We start from the raw sequence: 23,403 nt of genomic DNA, 5'->3' as shown, positions 1-23,403 counted from the left end.
CCACTTTTCTTACTTTAACCCTTCTGTGCTTCTGTCTTGTCTCTGAATACACGTCGGGGTTAGGGTGACAGCTGGGCTTTGTGTATTCTCTCTTGACAGTCACACAAAGGGAGCTGGGGTTTGACATTTGCCTCCTGTTGACCCATCACCAGGCTGATGTGCCTTACTGCGGTAGATTAGAAGGGAGGGACTGACACCTACACCTAAATAGGGCTCTGTCTGTCCCCACACAAAGAGCTGCATACGCCCCTGTAGTGCATCTGGAGCGAGGGAAGGAAGGACAGGGACCTTGTGAGGATCAAAGGCTTCTTTTATTGTCTTCCCCACTTCAAAGACATATTTTGGTATAAGTACTGGACCTCTTGACACCTAGTTCACTTTGGGTCCTGATGAGACTCTGCAACTGCGAGGAGCTGTACTGCCAGGAGGGACTGACACTTTGCACCGTGCTCTGCTGTGTTGTCCTGCTACCTCTGCAACGAGGGAGGGCTGAACGTGGCCTCTACATCCAGTTTCCCAAGGAACTCCAAGGGCTTGTCGGCTTGCCCCCTGTTGTGGAAGACTGAGGGCCATCAAAGTCTTCTGTGTGCTCGAGTCGAGCACTGCTTGCAAACCGTCATCTACTGTGGGGCCTTTAAAAAAACTCTGTTGGGCCACCAGATGCGCTTCCTGCTGTCCAGCGCCTGCTGAGTTGACCCTGACCAACTTTTATTTCTCTGTAAGCTGTGCCGCTCAAGATCACACACTTTGTGTGCCCTAATCCGCTGCTGCATCGAGAGAAGCCGGATGGTGTCAACCTCCGCATTTCCCAGGTGATCCTGCGGTGTGGTGGCCAGCTCGCGTCACATGACCCTGCCGCCAAAATTGCCGCAGCCTTACCACACGTCGGAGTAGAGCAACGAGGAATACCACTGCACTCTGAGTTTCTTGGGTACTCCTGCAACAGCCAACCAGATGCAGTCGCAGCCGGCTCGCCCCAGCTCAGGGAGCCTCTGCGCTACGGGGCGTGTCCCAGGACCACATCGGCAGCACCCAGATGACCCGCCACAACTCCAGTCTCTAACACGCTAAATCCGGGAAGACCAAAATGCTGCGGGCTAAGGGAAGGTTCTGCTTTTCTTAAGCCCACACCCTCGCTTCATTCCTATTTTAAAATCATGGAGCAGGAAAAAAACTGTCGCACTGAAGCAGGGAGGCAATGGGGCAGGGAACCAAGTCCAGGATATTTTGATTGAGATTAAGGTGCCCTTCATTGCCATCAGTAATCGCATTGCCCTGCTGGTAAATTTAGATGAAGAGGGACAGGATGTAGTAGGCCAAAGGGAGGGGCCTTGTACCTCTGAGACAAGCCCACGAGCCTCGGTGGTTAGCTCTCACGCTGGAGAAGGAGCGCAAGTCCTTTTAGAAAAAATTATTCTAAATTTAAGATCATATATCCTTAAGAAATTTTAGATTTCAGAAGTAAACCAGAAGAGCATACAGGATAAATGTGTTAGAGGAAAAACTTGGTAGTCTGGTTGAATGTACCGCAACCCTAGAGAAGGATGTCAAAGAACTGTCAGCGATGGCGAGTGATAACCTTTGTGACATCGAAGCCTTGAACACACAGAATAAGACCTTGCAGGAGGTCTTCCAAAGATTGGAAAACCACTGAAGGCGAAACAATTTGAGATTACTATATATCCCGGAAGGGACAAAGAATGGGGATAATAAGGATTTTGTCTGTAAATTATTAAGAAGGGGCTCCTGCTGGACAGACCGGATGTGAAGCTCGCTAAAGAGAACTAAATTGTGCACAGAGATCCATTTAAATGAACGGCCAATAGGAAGTTCCCCCAGGAATATTCTTATTCTTTATTTCGGCAATATTTCAGCCATAAAAGGAACATAAAAATTCATAATTACATAAAAACATAGAGCAAGGGAACAGTAACCAGTATTTCCGGGCTCTACTGTACAGTGGACAGAAGAATAAAATATGACATTCATTTTCTTTGTCAGCGCCACAACCTGGACATTGAGAGACCCCGGACCTAGACCATTTGCTGGTAAGGCTCGCTAGTGGGAGGGAACCAAACCTCCATTGGATATAAAGCTTCCTGGCCAGTACAGGATAAATCACATTCATATAATCTTCAAATGAGTATGCAGTTTTAATCTCTAGGAAAGATCTAACCAGAGTGCCATTCTGCGAGTCATGCAGCCATACACTGCTACATCGTGATCTATAGCACTCAGTGAATAATTTCCCGGAAATCTCATTACAAGCAGTTGCCGGTTTGTGCCACATATTCACAAGGCCCATTATAGACAGTTCTTGTTTAACATATAAGAGCCAGGGAATATGCACAGCCTTGCTTGAACTCAATATTTCCTGTAATTCAGTTCTGTACTGCAACAGTTCAGGGGTTAACCATAACCTCCTCCAGAACCTAAGGGGTTTAATAGATAGTTCCTATTGTATAGGGAAATATTCTTATTAACTTTCTTACTTATGCGGTTAAAGAACTAATTTTAGGCCGTGCACAAGGAGAAAACCCTGAAGTATGAGGATTTCGCCTATCAATTGAGGTCTGACATTGGTAAGTGGACGAGGCAAAGACAATGGGAGCGGGGCACTAGATTAAACGACCTACAGAGAAAGGGAGCTAAGGGGCAGATAAAATTCCCTCAACGCTAAAGCTCATGTGGAGGAATAAGCAGTACAACATGCGAGACCCGGAGGAGGTGGATGCTCTTTCAGCTCAGATTGAGGGGATCACGGCCGCTCCCCTAGTATTTAGGTGTCCCTTTCGGAAATGGAGGGGAAGTAAAATTGATCTGAAGTTATATATAGGGCGAGTTTGGTTTAAGCACGTGGGATGAAGTTATGCATTCCAAACTATAAGAAGAATTATCATTATTAATATTTTACAAGGTATCATCAAAATATGTGTTTTGGGTCTTTGTGTTGCATATTGCAACATTGTTGTGAATGAGTTACATTGATAGTCTTAGATAAAGGCCCTATATTTTATCCGGCTTCTTTTTTGGGAGCTACTTTAAAACTTCTATGAAAATTAGGCAATCTGAATATTCTAACATTAGAACAGTTGCAAAATGTATTTATTTTAGCTATCAAAAATTACTGAAATTATTCGGAGCTTGCCATTGTATAATTTATAGTAACGACACAGGATGTATGAGGTTGAAGATAATAGATATTGTAGCTACCAAAGCTGGAAAACAATATGCCTGCAGCATTTGACAATTGTGACTGGTAATGAGTATTATGAAATGCTGATCTGAAAAGTTCAGTCCAGTGATGGGTGATTGCTTTCATGTACTGAATCATTTGTGTCCCTTTAAATTTCTAGGACCTTATTCTTGCTTGTGGTGACTCATCCCATAAACTATAAGCAATATGATGGTTGCATAGTGGAGGAGGAAGAGGAAAAGGAGCTTATCCTCATATGCCATCCACCACACAACAGTTACCAAGGCAACTATGTGTGGATTAATAAAGTAAAAAGCTTGCGTGCTAAGCTTCGAAGAGGAAAATGGTCACAGCCGTCGAAAGGGAAGAGTGAGCTGAATTTGCTCATAAGATAAAAGGTATTTGAAATTGATTTACATGTGTTGCTTGCATCCTCAATATTTCAGCAGTTGTGATGTATATAAATATCAAAATATGATTTTGTATTTATAATTTTCAGATCCCAAAGTACTATAATTGCTTTTCGTTTTGCATTATGCATAAGAATTGACTGCCTTTTTAATTGGGGGATTAAATAGCCAAGTTTCGTTTTGATGTTACATTGCAGGACTAGAAGCGCCTCATTATATGCCATTTTTAGTTATTTGTATGTGTGAGTTATGTTTATCACTACCAGTCACCTAGACCACTTTAGAGCACGGAGAGTACCATTGATTCTTTCTCATGGTTTATGTGAACAGTTATATAGGAAATGCTTCAGTGATGCATCCACTTTTTTATTTTGAGAGGGAGAGTAACGGCACTTCTCAAGAGAGACGTAATACTTATATTTGGAGAGTACCGGCACTTCTCAAAAACAAGCAGGTACTCTGGTACAGAGTACCTGCACTTCTATTTTTCCATTTCAAGAACTGGCTTAGAGCAATAAAGATATCTGAGCAGCCGGGGAAAAAAATAGCCTTTTTAAATAGCTTCTTGTGTCATGTTATTTTCCTCAAAGAGGGCGATAAATAGAACCAGTATTTTCTTTTCATCTGCAATATCTTGCCCTCATGCTTGATCCTCTTTAGATTTCCATCTGCCCACCTTATGACTCTCAAGCATTTCCCCCTGTTTTCCATTATCTGCAGTTCTTTTCTCCTTTTGCGTGTGCTCCACTGGTATCCCTTTCCGTTCTGTTTAGATATTTATTCACCTTTTCTCCCCATTCCAGTTTTGCGTTCTTCTCCATTTTTTTATTTAACGTTCTTAGATATCTTCTAATGCTTCTCCTACTCTTTCACTGTTCTGTTTCAAGCAAATATAGTTTGACATAAATATTGTATCCTAAATATCATATACAAAAATATTGTCCCATTGAGTTAACAACTTAGTTGGAGCAGCGTTTTTGAGGCCGATGTTCAGAACTCAGTACCTACGTCAGTCGATATTTTGACAATATTCTGTTGCCCTACCCCACTACCATTACTTCACTTTCTCCTCTATTGATTCATACATCACTACCCCTTTTGCCCTCTTTGCATACAAATTCCAAATTGAACCCTCCCCGACACAGTCTGATGTATCTTGAAGCTCAAGTAAAGAATTAATTGGGTTGGGCCCAAGTTTGCATTTGTGTTTTTGAAATATATAGTCGATTGTCACATTCCTCCTGAAAAGTTAATTCTAAAGTAATAATCTGTTTATCTTTCTCGTATTCACAGTATTTTCCTTAAGAATATCATCCCTTGCGTTGTTTCTAGTCAGCCATTCCTAAAACCACTTATTTCAACTTGTACATTTTTTATGCTAGCTATCACCATACTGCACATGCACATTATATATTTTTAGATACTTTTCCTAGCTATTAAATTTACTAACTCTTTTGCAAAGTTTTATTACAACAAATGGCAGATTTCTGAAGGATATTTTCAACCATAGATTCTTCATCTTTAGAATGTTTCCAAGCTGCAAACTGGATCCGCAGATTTATTTTAGCAATACTACCCACCCACTGGCATGTGGCCCTGTGTAACTTGATACCACCCTTGAAGTGACCTCCTATAACTGCCACCTTTGCACACTGACATCATCTTCTTTCTTCTGTGCCCTGTGATGCAAATCTGGAGCTCCTTTCCCAACTTTGTCGGTTTTCCGATGACTCTATACATTTATATCGGACAGTGTGCCAGGAAAGATGTCTCCACTTAAAACAACAAGCCATACCATGACTTCCAAAAACAGATTTCGGACCTATGATGCTTGGACTCCTGTCCTCACTCAGGGAATCGGGGAGTGAAAGGCAGATTTTCACCTTAAATTGCAAAGGTTTCCGCTCCAAGTCACAGAGCCTTCCCATTTGCTGTCACAGGGTCGGTATCATGCAAAGTCAAGCTCAAAGTCTTCCAGTATGTTGAAATAAAAAATGCACCATAAGCCCAAAAAAGTTAAGCGGACTCGTCCCCGTGCTACCACTGAAAGTCTGAGAAGTGGCAAGCCGCCAAACAGTTTGTGGTCCTGCATTTGGTCCCAGTGTGTCCTAAATATCCCAGGCTGTTGTTGACCCTGCAGCAAATAGCAGCCTTCAAGGAGGCATCCTGTAAGTTTCCAGGTGCTACTGGCTCCATCTAGCGCACCTCTGAACCCCACTGATTTCCATTTGGACTTCTGCCAGCAGGCCCATCCCTGGCAGCTCCCTCTGGTTGTGTGCACTGTGAGATTACTAAGGCACAACTAGAGGTTGTACAGCCAGTTTTTGGCCTTGGCCTTTCTGTCAGCACATACCAGAGTTTAGAGTTCCTCTTTTGCTCCCACTGTGATATGCTCCAGGGCATAGCTAATGTCCCTCGCAACACTGACGAGGATGTGGACAACTTTCACCCCCATACTACACCAGTGAAGGGCTGTACTTAGAATTGTGAAATAGTAGTGGGATAGATATCTCACCAGAGACCGAGATGGTCACCCCACCTGTTTCAACAACAGGTGCCTTTTTATTGCTGCAGTAATGCAAAGAGCAGCTTACTGCTATGCTAGACTTGCAGTTAACTACTTTGGAACTAGGCTGTCCTGTTTTCAGTGTTTATTTGTTGTGAATTTCAGTGGTATTTTCCACACCTTTTGAAATCAGTGCATATCAGTGTGTTCGAGGCATGTGTGCTGTAGATACACATGTTTTCCATACTCCTGCCATCTAGTGTTGGATCCAGATGTTTGTAAGTTGTTTTTCTTCGAAGAAGCCTTTTCTAGTCATGAGGCACGGTGACTCCTCCTTTCGGTGATAGTGCACATGAGCATTGATTCCATTGTTAGATTGTTTTCTTTCTACCATTGGGTTCGGACGTGGTTTGCGGCGCTACGGTTTGAACCCGTTCTTCGGGATCCCCTCAGTGCACAATCCACTGTCTCTTCGTCGATATTGTTTGCATACACGCTTCATCATTCTCTGCTTGTCGAAATATAGGAAAACTCTCCGTCTTCGGTAGAGAAGACATCCTTGGCGGCCTCGGGCCTAGCCGCGTCGGTCGACTACCACTCTGTTCTGTATTAGCCAGTCTTCTGCCAATGGAACGGACTCCGTTTGAACTCTGCCCTCATTGCATCTTCAAGTATCCGCACACCGACTTGCATGAAGTCTGCAACTTTGTGCCTCTCACCGGAGCACAGGGAAAAAGATTGTGACACTTACCGATCATTCAGATCGAAGAAGACTTTGTGGGATTGTCGGGCTCGACTAAGGGACATGCAGTGAAGAACATTGAACACACCCCGGATATCTTTGGAGAAGATATCGAGCATGAAGAACAATTGTAGCGGCAGCCCCCTCCGGCCATGCTTTAAAGTTTAAAAATTGACTGTGCGCCCGTGTTGTTAATCTAAAAGGGCGATATGCGAGTGTCTGCATGTCATTTTAAAGTTAAATAAAAGTTGTACTTACACAGTGGCCCCTTGTAGCATGCCGCTTCTGAGCCTTTGTAAGCGTTGAAGGATAAGGAAACGTGCGCTGTGAAACTGGAGAGGGGGGCTGGGAGAGACTGAAGCAAGGAGAGGCTCCCGAGGGGCTATTAGGAGTCTGCGAACAACAACAAACAAGCGCGCCCCACCCAGCTGCGAAAGTAAAAGTGACCTTTGTAATATAACCCAGAACAGAGTACACCCTGCGTGCCGCTGCTCGCTCCCTCAAGGTGGATGCCGTGGGAGGAAACATTTACTGGGAAAGGTGGGACATGCACCCGCCTTTGTCCAATTGCGTGCTTTCGTTTTTGAAAGCCACACGCAATGGCCAATACAATGTGTGCAAAAAAAAAGAAAGCCACACGCACAAGTTTGCTGAAAAGCTGGAGTGATTCCAAAAGGTCATCTCCTAGAGCAGCGCATGCGCGCTGCGCTAGACTCGACCTAAAAAAGGGACATGCCCTTGACTTAAGTTTCTCAAATTTGACCACATTCGTCAATATTAATCCTTACTCTCTAATATGTTCAGGATTTAGTTCCCTTTTCATGGAGAATGGCGGAGTCAGTTAGACCTGTCATCAGAACAGTAATAGAGTCCCGACCTTGGCATAAAATCACAGAAGTTGATCTAACAAAATTGCCTTCCGGAAAAAGACGTCAAAAGCATGGGACGGGGCTTTTGCCCAGCAAATTAAAACAGGCAATTCCACTAAAGCTATATGTGAAATAGTAAAGTAATTTCTTTCCCTGAATGGAGGCAAACAAAAGGTGGATGCCTAGTAAGCCTTGTGTGTTAACCTTTCTAATTACTTTCAGGAGAAGGTTGCCAATATTTATTCCTATCTAGTCTTGGATAATGCCCCTTTTGTTCACCATCTATGGTCAGCGAATCTACTGAAAGGGGGGCAAGAAGAACTCTAAGCCTTCAATAAGATTTCCCTTACAGAATCAGAAGTCTGGCACTTGTTGGCTAGTTCCGGCTCCCCACTGGGCACATGCCCCACTAGAATTTTTAAACCTGCTGTAGCCTGTCTAAAAAAACGATTAACTCTTCCGTCAATTTTTGAAATCAGGTAATTTTTCCTGGGACGTGGAAAAAAGCATTAGTGCTTCCAGTCATGAAAAAGTTCAATGTGCATCTGGGCTGCTTAAGCAACCTATTTCACGTTTCCCAGTATTACTGAAAATGCTGGCGCAGTTGGTTAATACTCAGCTGTCAAAATTCATAGAAAATAATAAGATTCTGCACCACTCACCATCTGGCTTTTGAAAGGGATACAGCCCAGAAGTAGCTCTTTAGGAAGTTGCAGAGTTAGTTAAATCAAAGTGGATATTGGGAAAAAAGCTGTGGTCATTCTTTTTGATCTCTCTGCCGCTTTTGACATGGTGTCTCATGAAAACCTCCCAAGAGGCTAACAGAAGCTGGGCTAACTGGTAGTTCAAACTGATAGATAAAGTAATTCCTATCTGAGAGGAAGCAAGCAGTCCATCTTCCACCTTTTACTTCTGATATCAAAAAATTGAAATACCGGTGCCTAACTACAGTTGCGTGAAGTTAGATTCAGATACATTGTAAATTGAAATTTGTGGACACTCCTCCTTCCTTAATATTTGAACACCCTGGGCAAAAGATCTTGTGCCCCCCACACCCCCATATCCCTCATGGGAAGCTAGAAATTTGGGTATAACATTTGACAGTGAGCTTTCTTTTAAACCTTAAATAAGGGTATTCACAGGCACTTACTTTGCTTCACTTAAATCTTCAAAAAAGGCCCTACATTTTCTCCCTGAGCACATACGCAAAACGGTTTTGCATATCTTGGCTGGGCTATGGGAATGTGTCGTATTTGGGACTCCCTGTGGTGCTTTTGAATAGACTACAGTTAGTTTAAAATGCAGCTGCTCGTCTGATTCTGAACTGCCCAAATAGGCAATCCCCAAGAGAGAATCTTAAGAAGCTGCATTGGATCCTGATTCAGCAAAGCATTGTTTTCAAAGCTCTATTAATCACCTTTAAAACTTTTCATCAAAAAGGCCTATTTACCTGCAGGGACCATTTAGGAAATACACCCCAAGCATGTCAGTATGCTTCTCCAATTAATGTCTGGTTCACATCCTGAAAATTAATATGGAAAAACTGAGCGGACAATCTCTCTCATACTTGGCAACAAAAGCATGGAATTGCATTTAAAACACACCTGTTTGGAGATTTCTAACGAATGCTACTTTTGCTAGATGAAGGGTTAGCGCCAGGATACTTCCTTGGAGGTAGCTGTGCACTCTATTAGTGGCTTTCATTCATTCATGTGTCAAAGAGTTTCACCCCTTCTGTGGTTGTGAGTAAATGTGATAGTATATATTGGCCAAGATTCATATGTGCCGGTCATTTATCCAGTCAGTCAAAACATTGATTTTAGGATTTCTAAAGCACATGAATGTCCAAGGGCATCTTGGCGCAAACATACATCAATCCTGAATTGTTTGCAAAAGCTGGAGGAAAATAAATACTACCTGGATCGAGAAAATAGCCAGGATTTCAGTTTTATCCGAAAACTCGCCAGGTTGGCATGGCATTTCAGGTGCAGGGGCATTCTATTCCAGAATTGGCAGGTGGAGTGGACTGCATGGCTTACGGTGTTAAAGGATCACCACAGCCCTCCCTCCATTGTCCAATGTATATCTTTTCTCCTTGGAGACTTAGACCAGATCAGATTATGTGCCGTGGCTAAACCTAAAGCCAAACAGCTCCTAGCCCAAGAGCTCATTTCTCTCTAGATGATTTGAGAGAATATTATCTAGACCTTAACTATGAAAGGCAGGCATGAAATCTGTCGATCATTTTTCTCTGAGATTGAGTGATGGCTTTTTCAGCAGTGTAAAAATTGAGGCTTTTTTCCACTCTAAGGAAAAGATCCAGCAATGATAAGGGTGTTTTTACAATCGAGTTAAAACCGGGGCAATCGTAGGCGCTATATCTTCAAGCACTTTAGGTGGGAAAGGATCTGAAAGGGCTCCCGACTTGGTGCAGCCTATCAAGTCAGACACCAGGTCAATGGATTGTGGGGGGAAATTACAGCGCTCACATTCTTAAGTAACCATAGTATGCAACTCTTTGCCAATGACTGTGAAGGGTCACGCAGCATCAAATCCACCATATACTGCCTCCACTTTGTTTTTAAAAACTTGTCATAAAAGATCTTGGTAAGAAGAAGAGGATTTAGAAGGTCGGTACTAGAAAGTAACGGCGCAGTTTTAAAAATCTCTCTCGATGTGTTTTTAGCCATATATGTTTTCTCAGTATAGTAGCTGGTTTTTTCCTCAATTATAATTGTCTTATATTCCTGAACAAGTACTGTATATCCATCTTCTTTAATCTCACATTAGTTCAGACCTCAAAATGCTTCTAAACCTTGCACCTTTAATCCAAGTACACAAAACTGGAGGAAACAAAAGGAAGACAAAACAATATGATAGTTTCATCCCTGAACAACAAAGCTCAAGCAGAATAATAATCTTGGACCAGTCTTTCTTGATGCAGCCTTGTATAACAAAGTTGCATTGTGTTGGCCCCATAAGGAAGAAAAACAAATTACTTGTTCTCCCTCACTTTCCCTTCTTTGAATGACATTTTAGTTTGTGGTTGTGCTAGTTTTTATCGGTGTTTATATGTGTACACTGATAAAGGTTGTTTCCCTTTTGGTGGGGGTTTATCTGTTATAGGTTTAAACCAAAACCAGGGTAACCTATCTGGAACCAAAGCCAGTTTATTGACTGAAATTGTTCTACTAGGTCTATCTAAATCTGAACCACTATTAATATTTCAGGAGGACCTTAGCAGCACACTCATGGCCACCTGGTCTAAGCTATGCTCAGCTCTTCTGGTCAGCCGACCTATGGCCAGACAACACAGATCAGATGGTGATTCTGATTTTTTTTTTTTGATGAAGCTCCCAACGTCTAATAGCCTGCTGGTGCTGGCATCCTAAAGTAAAGTCAGTCCAAATGCTATTCCGTCAACCTCCCCCGAATAAGGAATTTTTCTCAGCTCGCCTGGCTTTATGCTTTTTAATTGTGGTTTGCTTTTTGGGCAGGTACCTTATGGAGCACTGTCAGCAGGATCTCGCCAGCCGTTCCAGAGGACCTCAGGAACTCACTGGCCTAAATGATCAAGGATGGACAGGTCTCCGCAAAGTATGTGTTGTATGCAGGTCTGGGCACTGACTACTGTGTAGACTGAGCTGCTGGCACCAGTATAGTGCTTAGAAGGCACGCCTGTATACGATTAACGTTTTGTTTTTCATGGAATGTCCAAGCATCCCTCATGAACACTTTCTATGGTTCCAGGCTGTTTAGAGTCGTGCCACAGATCGATCCTTTTGGGTTATTGTCCACACCTAGACAATTCCACCAGCAGAATAGAAGGTTTTGGGGGTATTCCAGATGCCTGGCTTGCCGGCAATGTCAACCTTTCTAGCCTGGGCAGCAGCAAACTCAACCTTTTTTGGACAGAGAGTGTAGTGGTGGTTCAATCCAGCAGGGACAGTAAATCTTCACACTCTGACTCCCCTGCTTCAGCAGTTTGGCAGCTACTTTTATTTGCCCTTTCATGCCCATGATCAGCTGATGTGGGTGAACAGTATATGGTATTTCCTGCCCAGCTGAAGATCGTCCTCGCGTCTTATTCCCTCCACCCCAAGGTAGTTTTCAGCAGACCACACCTCTGTCTTGATGAATGAGATAAATATCCTGCGACCAAAGGTGCCATTGAGCAGGTCCCGACTCGAAGAGGTGTGCTCTTTCCTTGTTCCAAAGAAGGACTGGGACCTTATGTCTATAATGAACCTCTGCCCATTGAATGCCTTTCTGTCAAAGGACAAATTCTAAATGTTGTCTCTGCCTAAGATCCTCTCTGCTCTGGACTGGATGGTGTCCCTGGACTTGCAACAGCTGTATTTTCTAAAACCTGTCCTGCAGTCCCACAAACGCTCCCTGCGTTTCACAGTGGGGTGGGACCACTTTCAATTTGTCATGCTGCCCATGGGTGTTACTCTCGCACCTTGGGTGTTGAAGAGAAGGATAGCAATGGTCGTGGCTCATCTTCAAAGGTCGAGGATAATTGTATTCTGGTACCTCAACGACTGGAAACTAAGGGCAGGCTCACCAGAGTCAAACACAGATCACCTTCGGACAACAGTTGTGCTCTCGACCTCATTTGGGTTTTCTTTCAAAGAGCGAACGTCCCACCTGAGTCCTCAGAGAAGATTTCTTTTGTCAGAAGCTTTCCGCACATAGTAGCGTTCAAGGCCTTTCCACCTCTGCAGCAAGTTTGAGAAATTCAGGATGTGAACCTGATGATTCTCACTCAGTCCAGGGTCTCATTGAAGGTGATTCTGAAGCTTCATGGGCTGCAATCCTTGTGCACCCTTTATGGAGTATTTCCTCTTCAATTCGGTCCAGATCTCAAAAGAGATGGGATGGAACCTCATGTCGTAGTAGACGAGTGCAAACCTTACAAGTGGCTGCTGGATATCACAGTTGTAACAGATGCATTGTTACTGTTTTTGTAGAGGCGTTTTGGGGGAGGGAGAAATCAGGACTCTCTTCTCCAGTGGGATACCAGCTTGAAATCAACCTTTTGGTGCTTTTGTTGAGCTGCCAGGCCCTGAAAGCCTTCCTACCGACAATCAGGGTAAGCTTGTAATAGGTTCTAACAGACAACAGAACATTTGTTACTTCAACAAGAATACAGATCTTTTCGGTAGCTAACTACCTAGGGGGTTCCCTGAACACCAGAGCAGATGATTTGATCAAATGTCAGCTGGCAGACCATAAGTGGCATCTCCATCTCAAGGTGATATATAGTGTCTTTGGTCAGTGAGGCATGCCCAGTCTAGATCTGTTAGCCACCATTGACAACTTGCAGTGTCAAAGCCTCTACACACTGGAGTGTCCTCGAGAAAAGGTCACTGGGAGAGACATTCTGTCTGCAATGGAACATGGGTCTCCTGTGAATTTCCACCACCACCTTTACTGCCTGGAGTTTTGAAGATTACCCAAGCCATTTTAATAGCACCAGACTGGCCAAGGGGACTGTGATATCCAGGGTGCCTGAGTATTTGCACTCTGATTGGACTACTTCTATGTGAGGACCCCCTGTTTCAGCAATAATGGAGAGTCCTACACTTGAATCTCCTAAACCTCCCAAGTGAGGAGCTAGAGCAGCGACTGTTGATTTAGTTGGACTTACCGACTGAAGTTGTAGACGTTATTCTTGCATTCAGGCACCAGCCCACAAAATTCATCTAAGCAGTACGCTGGAAAAAGTGGCCTTATGTGGGCTTAATCCGCTTGACCCTCTGCTGTCCAAACTTTCAGATGTATTGGTTGCAACATGGTCTCTCAGTGCGTATAGTTACCCTTATTTGTTTTCCCTTTTGGCCGTCTTATATTTGCTTGATCAATCCTGCCTTTTTTAATCATCAGCTTTGATTCACGGCCTGATGCATATGTTCCCTCTGAAGCCATCTGTCATGCCGCAGTGTGGCCTAAATCTAGTCCTGATGATCCATAGGTGTTCGCTGTATGCTCTATGCACAGTTGCTCACTACGGCTTTGAACAATTAACACAGTCTTTCTTATCGCCATCACTTTGGCATGCTGTGTGATTGAACTGCAGGTGCTGTCTGTGCAGCCTCCCTGCACCACGTTGTTTCCTGGATAAATGGGCTGAGGTGGTATCGCCCTTCTGTGTCCTTCAGTTTATTACAATGTCAAAACTTTTTGCTCTACTACATTTCTTGAAAGAGGAGAAAAGACTTAATCGATTTGACCCGAAGAAAGCTTTGCGTTTGTATATGAACCATTTGAGATACCATTGTGTGAATGTGTGAATGATCAATTCTATGTGGCGTTCAATGGGACCAAGAAAGGCAGGGCAGTGCAAGTAAGAAATGTGTTGAGGCGAATATGCTTCTGCAATAAAATCTTGTTTGCGCTGGCGAAGACCGAAGTATTCTGCCAGGCCCAGGCCAATTCCCAAGGCCCAAGGCTTTTATGATGATTCTGGGAAGGGTGTGCCTGTTCTGTTCATTTGCCATTTTGTGAAGTGGGCATTGATGCACTCATTCACAAAACACTACTCTCTGATAGATACTACTAACTACAGATTCCTCACCTTAGAATATCCCCAGGCACCAGGCTGGATCTTGAGTTTTTTTGTAGTAGTGTTCCCACGCGCCACTAGGTGGTATTGTGCAGTTCCACGCTAACACCATATCACAGTGGAAGTGACGGAACCACATATAAGCTCCAACTCTGCATGCTGGTGTCAGTTCCTTTCTTTCCATATCCACTGATGCAGATTCAGAGCTCTGCTGTTTTCTGACAACTCCAAAACCTTTCTAAAGACAAAATGATGCAAGTCGCAACTGTAGGATGCAGATGTCGGCCACAGACATGCACAAGAAGTGCCTAAATATCCTAGACTCCAGACACGACTGAAGGTTATGTGATAAGTGCACCCTGAATCATCCACATGTGATTCAAGATTGAGAGACAAAGTTTTATGTCACACAAAGAAGTTGAGGTCTTCAGGTAGATCCTGCTCCAAGTTGCAGGTCTAGTCTCGGTCATGGTGCCATTTCCGCAAAGGCTCTACTTCCCTCTCTAAGTACTCCTGGCAAGTCGAAGTCCAAGTACAGACGTAAGCATAAATAAAGCAGAGCTCTGTCCCATCCTGCTATTCCCAAGTTTCTAGGGCCATCGTTGATCCCTGTAAGAGATTAAGGCCTTCAAACAGGCCATGCTGCAAATTTCCAGTGTGCTTCAGCTCCATTTGGGCCTGACAGGACTGCAGTTGCCTCCATTCGGGTTACGGCCAGTGGATCCCTCCCTGGCGCTGTCTGATCTCTTTGGCCTATTGCTGGGACCTCACTGATAGACTTCAACCGGATCAAGATTACGGTTTCTGCTGTGCTGGTCCTGGCACCGCCTGCGGATGAACCGGTGCTGATGCCTATGTCTGATCTTAAACCGACATCGGCTCAAGCTCGACCGATGTCACACTATGAGATAACAACCGCACAACCTGTTGTCATGAATCTAACCCTGTGCCTCAGCCATGTCACAGCTATCAACAGAGTCTCAATTCCCTTTTTAATCCTGATTCTGGCCCTGTGCCAAAGCATGGTACACCCCATCATCATCATCATCATCATAATGCCCTATACCTTGATTTACAAAACACCAGTAGGCTTGATACCTCCCTAGAGACAGATTTTGACTTGTCACATTGGCCAGCATTGGCCACCAACAGAAGAAAGTCCCTTGTTTGCAGTGATGGTTAGGAGGACAGCTGTAGTAGTAGAGTTACAGCTGGTCTCTATTGAGACTAAAACAAACGTTTTGATGGAAATCCTACAGCCTGGGCCAGCATCATCTGAGCCCTTGTTCCCTCTTAATGATGCCATCACATCTTCTTTGATTTCTACGTGGTCAAAACCATTTTCTTGCCCACCTGTGAGCAGGCAGATGGCCAGACATCATAGACTGGCACCTGGTGACCTGCATTGTCACACCAAGCAAACCCACTCCAGTGAGCCTTATTGTACAGGGCTCGACCAGTAAGGTGAACTTTTACTTTACAACCAATCCTATGGACAGGGAATCAAAAAGGATTGATACAATTGACAAACGTATGTTTTCCTCAGCAAACATGGCACTGTGATCCGTAGACACAGTCTGTTCAGTGTGGACGATACACATATTCCCCTTTGAGATTTTCCTGGTTGTCGAGGAGGATCTTAGGGCATCTGTAGCTCAGAAGGTACCTAATGGGCAGAACACCACCAAGTATGTTGTCGGTGCCGGTCTGGATACCACAGATTGCATTGGCAAGACAGTTGGTACCACTGTTGTCCTTTGTAGACATGCCTGGATAATGTTTGCTAGGTTCTCCAGTGAGATACAGGTTTCCCTAATGGATATGTCCATTGAAGGGTCTGGCCTTTTTGGAACTCTTTATAGATAGCATACCTAGGGTGCACACTTTGGTGCTGTTGACCACTGCCAAACAAATTCTGCACCTGTTCTGGATATTTAGGGCTATTCCTGAGGGCTCCCAGGCAGTCTTTCCTGCCAGTGATGCAGCAGTTAGCCCAGTCCTTTTGGGGTTGTGGACCTGGATCCGGCAGGCAACTTGTTGGCTAGCATGAGCGCCACTCTTAGCCCTGCTACAAGGGCCAACAAACTGCTTTAGTTTGCCTTATACAGCACATGCTCAGCCTTTGGTGAACAGGAGTCAACACTTCCACCTGGGTTGGCGATACATCAGGTCTGGCAGATGGCTCTTGCAAATTGATGAAACAGGTTACTACTATCTTTTATTTCCTCCTCACTCAATATTTGTCCCACATCAGAATATGCGAACATCTGCTGATCCTGCTACTCTAAAGGAGGTATGCTTGTTGCTCGCCAAGGGTGCCATAGAGAGGGTACCAGACTCTGAGAATGCCAGGTGATGTTATCTTGCACTTCTGACTCTTGAACACCTCCTTGTGGAAAAACAAATTGAAAATGTTCTCATTGGCTCAGATGGAGCTCAGGGTTTTTACCCCACAGCAACAAGCCCAGGAAATTCGGGCTATGATCACAATGCTTAGGCCCAATCCTTAGGCTTAATCCAGGTGTGGGTGTCTCTGAGGCCTCTTGGGTTTGTACATGCTCCTTTTCACCCTTTCCATGTGGCACATGTGAGCCTGCAGTGGAATCTGAAATCCAAGAGGGCCTACAATCAAAGCCATCTTTCCTACAGCATCCAGGTTTCGGATGCTTTACATTGGTGGCTGGCCGAAAGCACATCGTCCTGCGAGAGACCACTCTCCCTTTCCCACCCAGGGCTAACCGTGATGATGGATGCATTGCTACTAGGTTGGGGAGGTGGTCACCTAAAGGAGGTGGAGATCGAAGTCCTTTGATCTCAGTGGAGGACCAGCTCAACAGCAAGCTGCTGGACCTTTAGGCCATTTGCCTGGCCTTGGAGGCCTTCTTTTCATCCATCAAAGGGACGCTGGAGCAGGTTCTCAGAGACGGCGCCTGTGACATGTGGTACTGCAACAAGCAGGGCGGAGTGCCTCAGCAATTGGATAGAGTGCTACGGATATTTCTGGTATCAAACATCTGGTCTTCAAACACCTCTTTCTGGTGGATGCCCCACAGATTCCTTGCTGTCCTCCTGCCTTCCCATTCTGTGAAGTGGCTTCTTTTTTTAAATCTGAAAAGGTCTTGAGTTGGTAGGAAAAGATAAGAAAGTGTTGTCAGCATGCAGAGATGGTGCTTATAAGTGGGTAAATCACTTCCCGCTGGTATCAATGCTCATTGTGGAGCTTAACAATGCTATTTAGCGGCGCGTCGGTGGACTGCTACAAAAAAATCTCTGGATCCAGTCTGGTGCATAAGGTAAGGAATCTGATGTTAAATAGCGTGTCCACCAGGAGGAATAGCATTGCTGAAGGTATGTAACTTGTTCGCCTTGATTGCCAGGTCCAATAGGAGAGCCATTTTGCCAGCACAGTCATGCAGGGCTTGCTGATCTGAGTCCACTTTTCCGACCCATCAGCATTGGGAGGTACTGCTGCTGTTATCTATTCTGAAAGTGAGGAGTCTTTGGTTAGAAGTATCCATCAGAAGTTACTTACCTTCAGTGATGGTCTTTCTGGTGAATGTTCTTATCTAACTGCAGTTTCCTGACTGCCCTCCAACCTCCCTGTTCTGTGGAATGGACTCGTCCACATTATAATTAGGTCCCAGTTGGAATTTGCTACAGTATCATCTGCAACTTGTTTGAAGTGCTCCATGTACGATGATACAGAAAATCAAGAAAAAAGATGTAAGCACAAAGGGGTGGTGCTTATATGTGGCTCTGCTTCGTCACTTCTGGGGTAATAGTAAGTCACTGCAGAGCCATAGGGCACCACCTACACCTGCACAGTGAGCATTGCTGAAAAATATCTCTGAATAAAATTAGCGCCTGGAAATATTCGAAAGGGGATGAATCTGAGGTTATCCATCAAAAAGAGCACTTCCGAAGGTGACTTGTTTGTTTGCGTTACCTACACACAAAAAACAATTTTTAAAACCGAGCATTTATCATCTTTCATGACATATGTAGCCACTGAGGATGGGAGCTGCCCAAGTCCTCTGAGCAGTTTAGAAAAAATCATTTGAACACCGTTTTCAACCCAAAACACACTTGCCTTTCTGAAACTGTGTTGATTGTTCCTTTAAGTTAAGCTTGGCAGTGCATGCCCTATCCGTTGCGGGAAGTACTGTGGGTTTACCAAGAACATACAGGGTCTTAGAGCCCTCCCATGGCTTACTATTAGTTGGCTTTCCTGTCACTCTTATTTGCCTGCTTATTATTAGTGTCCCAGCTTGTCACTCTTGTGTTTGTCCCACGAATTGAGCATAGTCTCTTTACTATCCCTTTTGAATGGGCCCTGCTGTACTTCTGCTGCTTGCCTTTCAAGCACTACCTTTTTCTTTTGGGTTAAGCACTTCCAGGGAGTTCATACATTTTTCAGCTGTCCCCCTCATGTACTTCTCGCATTCTGTATTCTGTGTTGCTGTCTGTCACTTGTGTGCTTCTTCCCGCCTCCCTCCATGTTGTGCTCACCCTTTTGCACTTACCTCTGTTGCTTTCTCGTCCAATTGCTTGTCCCCGTCTGCTCTACGTTGCTTTGTCGCCTTTTGCTTCTCTTCCGCAGCCCACCCGCCATGTTGCTTTCAGCCATCTGCGCCCTCCTCTCTTGTCCATCTCCTCACCACTTCCGCCCTCTGTTTTGGTTTCCCCACCTGCGCCCTTCTTCTCTTTCACCCATTGCTTCACCTGCAGACCCCCGCCCACTGTGTGGCTTTTTTGCGACAGTTCACACAAGCATTGGCAAAGCGAATAGCTGGGCAGTGACCTTTAAAATGTGAGCCCTGTTGGCTTTCCCAATTGCTTATGTAACATTTAATTAAAAGAAATCTCCTTACACGGTCTTTGCAAGGCTTTTAAAAGTAGCATGTTGGTACAGAGTCAGAGATTCCCTGTGAAGTTTTTAAAATAAATGTTTTGAAAACGTTTACTTGTTCCATTACATTACTTATTAAACAATTGCTTTTATGTTGCACACCAAAGCTTGATTCTCAGATTCCTAACCTCCATGCCCATTCATTCGTATGTCCAAATAACCTACCAAATTAAGTGCGCTGAACGTTAACGCTTTTAATACCTTCTTCATAAATTATTCTACCAAAACCATTAATTCTGTCCTTTCTGTCTGGTGTCATCTTGCTAGTAGAGCCCAGGCATTCTTTAGAATTCTGATGCATCTGTGTAGACCAGACATATCTATGAGATACCTGTACAAATGGAATATGACGAATGGCTGTTGCTGCAACCTAATGAAGAAAGATTTTAAGGGGAGAATATGGATCAGCCACCTTCATTCCTGTTGCCGCCCGTTTCTATTGGAAATGTGAATGAGCTGGACCGTAATGGAAAATGGAATATACATCACTGTATTGAGGGTCCCTTTTTATGGATAATTGTTCAAATCAATAGAATTTACAAAAACGTTAACGGGGAAGGGTGAGGGAACTATTGCACACCTGTAAAGTAGGTGTATACTAATATAGATAAGGCTGCATCACAAGTATTTGAGGTTGTTAAACCACACTGCAACAGCTGAAAGTGGGTGACCCATCTAGGATGTTGCTAACATTTTTGTTCTATATAATAGTCAACGTGTGTGTGTTGTGTTTTGTGTTTTCAGCACACAAAACAAAATACAATGATTGTGGGTTTTCACGGAATAGTAACTCCTGATGGTTATTTGTAGTCCAATTGATCTTAGATTGCGCACACATTGATGAACTTTTGTACTAAATAATGTACATCGTAGGCTGAAATTGGCGAGCAGAAGGTATCCGTCTACGTAGACAAACTAGACAGTCAATTAGAATTCAATTTTCAAGAAAAGTTATCATATGAAGATTCATTTGAGGTCATTGATTTCACGTTTCACCCTGGAAGCTAGTTGCTAGCAGCTAATCTAGGGCCACCCTGTATGTGGAGGGTCAACACATATGCTCAAAGCTATAAAGGAAACCAGCTGCATGCAATGCTGGTCTACATGCTGCAAGTTCACACTCGCCATCACAGATAAGAGTGATAGCTTACAGGAAGATGATCAGGATTGGATGGAATAGATGACTCCCGATTTCTGTCAGAGCTCCAGAAAATGGAGATCAGGTAGAACCAGGGGCTATCCCAGGGACACCTTGAATGCAGCTAAGAGTAAAATCATTTACATCAAATGCAGTGATCTGCTTACTAATACCAAGCTGAGGAGAAACAAGAGACTCAACCGGCTTTCATTCATTAAACCATAGAGTGCACTTAGGTCTGTGATGTACAAGAGCCTTAACAAACACTGGCACTTCCTATTAGTGGACAACTCTTTTGCTATATCGGCAGCTACTTAAACACGCCGTACAAGGCATGCACTCTTGACTTTGACTACAGACGGACACGAGGCGTATCCCTTAATCTCTCATCTCATCTGGCACCACACTGTGCAGACATTTGTCTGTTGATATAGGAGTTGGACAGAGGGAATATATTGCTCTACCTCTCTTTTAGGCTTGTCAAGGCCATATTCATAGACTGTCACGCAGCTACTTTGGCAGCAATATCACATTAGAGGTATGATTTATTTACCTTGACTATAGCAAGTGTTAATATTCTGTACTCACTAATAGCAACGAAGACCTCAACTGAGCCATGCACAGCATACTCCAGGAGTTACTTGGACTTTCACTGTGCCTAACTGGGCTTCACATGATTATATTCAAGATACAGCAGGACTGGAGGTTTTCAGTGTCTAACACTGAAACTGACGCTTAGCCGCCGGTTACTGTGGTGGCAGCATACTATTTCAATCTAGACGAATCAGATCGAGTTTACAGGACTCTTGAACTATAGGAATTTCTTCGCAGGACAGGTGAAGGGACAGATGACATGTGACATACAATTCAAAGTAATCAGTACACCAGTACTAAAAATGGTGAGGTGATAAGTGGACACGGTTGTGCTGTGTTTTTTATGTAACAATTTCAATATAAAATGGGGAGGGTGTCCAGCTTTTCATGCTCAGCAGCCTGGGGCAATTGGCTCCAGGGGTTTGGTCTACATGAAAGGCGAGCTTACACTTACTAATATATAATTATATGTTCCTCATTTGGTGGATACTTTGGTCTTTCTACAGATTCTGGCGACATTGACTTTTTACTCCATGCCATTTTGACATACATCACAAGACATAAACTGATCAGTACCTCTATGAGACACCACTTTTATCCTTGGTTACACTGACCACACAAGGAATACTCTAAGCAGGCACATGGTGCAATTTCATTGAATCACTTTTCCGGTCCGGTACTAGCTTTGGGATACGGTCACTTCTTTGCAGACTCATATCTCGGACAATGTTTCAATCTCATTTTACATAGCTATATTCAGTATGGACTGTAGAAGGTCTTCATTCTCTGTGCACTTTGGTCCACAGATCTTTATACACGGGTGAGCCACAATATCTTGGCTCTTTTAATGATCTACTCCCTTTGAGAGTAATTGTATTTTTTCCCTTTGTTGTCAAAAACTCACCGTAATGTGAGACTTATTGTATATATCATTTGCAGCCTTGAAGAAGTCTAAGTACCGAAACATGTGTAGGCTGCCGTTTCTTTGATGTTGTGTTACACAAACAAGGGCTATGGAGAAAATTGAAGAATAAAAACAACCTTTACTCACCCTCACTTTGGAATATGTTATTGGTGCATACTAATTGTTCATAATGGACTTCGAAGTGTGCTTCGGTACTTCTCTTCTATATGACTCCAGACAGTGAGTGCCATTTATAGGACCTATATCTAGCCCAGTAATTGTGGCACATGAAGAATAACAACTTCTAGTCAAACTGAAGAGTGTATCTGAAAGAAACACGTTAGTTAGATTCCTCACCTTAGAATATCCCTAGGCGTCAGGCTGGATCCGGAAAGATTTTTCGCCAGCAATACCCCTGCGCGTCACCAGGCATCGTCTGCGGCTCCGCGTCCGTCATCGGGATCGCCGGGATGACGTCATCGGAGTACTTAGACGCCGCCCTCGCGTGCTGACGTCAGTTTTTCTTTTTTCGGCGCCAGTTAGCGCCGAACCGGGAAGATCATACCCTTTTAGTCACTTTTTGACTAAACTTTTTGAACTCTTTTGGTTCCATTTCCAGTCGACCTCGACTCTGGTGCCGGTAGGGATGCCTGGATTCAAACCGTGCGACGCCTGTCACCGCCTGATGTCGGTCACGGATCACCACTGCCGGTGTCGCTACTGCCTTGGGGCGGACCATGATGCCGAGTCGTGCCTCGACTGCCGGGCCTTGACCTCGAAGGCTAGGGGGGGGCGGTCCCGCAAGCTGCTCGAGATCCGGCAGTCAGCTCCACGCTGCTCAAGGTCCTGGTCGAGGAGGAGGTCGAGGGACAGGTCGCGGAGCCGCAGCCATCACCGCTCATCGGGGTCGAAGTCCTCGCATTCCGGTAAGTCGAGGCACAGTAAGAAAAAGTCGAAGAGGCGACATCGCTCTTCTGACTCCCCTCGCCGGTCGCGCGACTCGGCTGAGGGTTCAGGTGGCACCACCCGTGCGGCTCCATCGGAGCCGCAGGAGTCGCGTCCGACCCCATACCCTCCAGTCCCTGGGTCTGACGCGACTCCGGCGGAGATCAGAGGCTTCCTCGTGGCCATGAGGAGTCTGGCTCCGCCATTGACGCCTGCCAGCGCGCCTTCGGGCCCCGCAGGCTCGACTGGGAGGCCTAGCGAGCCGGCGGCTCCGGCCCTGGCGCAGTCGTCTGCTTCGGTCCCGATGCCGCAGGCCCCCATGGGATCCAGGCCTGGATCCCGGTCGATGCCGGTCGACCTTACGACCCCTCCGCTGGCGTCGACCCCTCCGGTGCCGCACCTGGCGCTGTCTTCGGACGACGTCGTCCCCCGGTTTAGTCCCGGTCCAGGCCCGGCGTCGGAACGGCGCCGATGGATGACACGTTCATCTTCCGCCTGGCTCCGACCCTTCCACCTGTCTACCAGGAGTCGGATGACGGGGACGAGTGGGAGGGGTCTGAGGACCCTCTGGCACAGCAGTGCCAGTTATCTCAGGACTGGGCAAAAGAGCTGGGGGATGCTA

The 23,403-nt window shown here is 44.9% G+C and overlaps 1 long non-coding RNA gene across 1 annotated transcript in view; it reads left to right on the top strand.

The window, feature by feature from the left end:
• LOC146855685 (uncharacterized) overlaps nt 1-23,403 on the top strand; it is a 407,510-nt gene that overhangs the window by 186,586 nt on the left and 197,521 nt on the right. Inside the window, exon 3 of the long non-coding RNA XR_014981368.1 lies at nt 3,357-3,594. This is a non-coding gene — a long non-coding RNA (uncharacterized LOC146855685). The remainder of the gene's footprint in view (nt 1-3,356; nt 3,595-23,403) is intronic.

The sequence above is a fragment of the Triturus cristatus genome, chromosome 4_1 (assembly GCF_964204655.1).
Source record: "Triturus cristatus chromosome 4_1, aTriCri1.1, whole genome shotgun sequence".
Classification (NCBI taxonomy): domain Eukaryota; kingdom Metazoa; phylum Chordata; class Amphibia; order Caudata; family Salamandridae; genus Triturus; species Triturus cristatus.
Note: the sequence above shows the minus strand (reverse complement) of the source record. Positions and strands in the feature narration are given on the sequence as shown.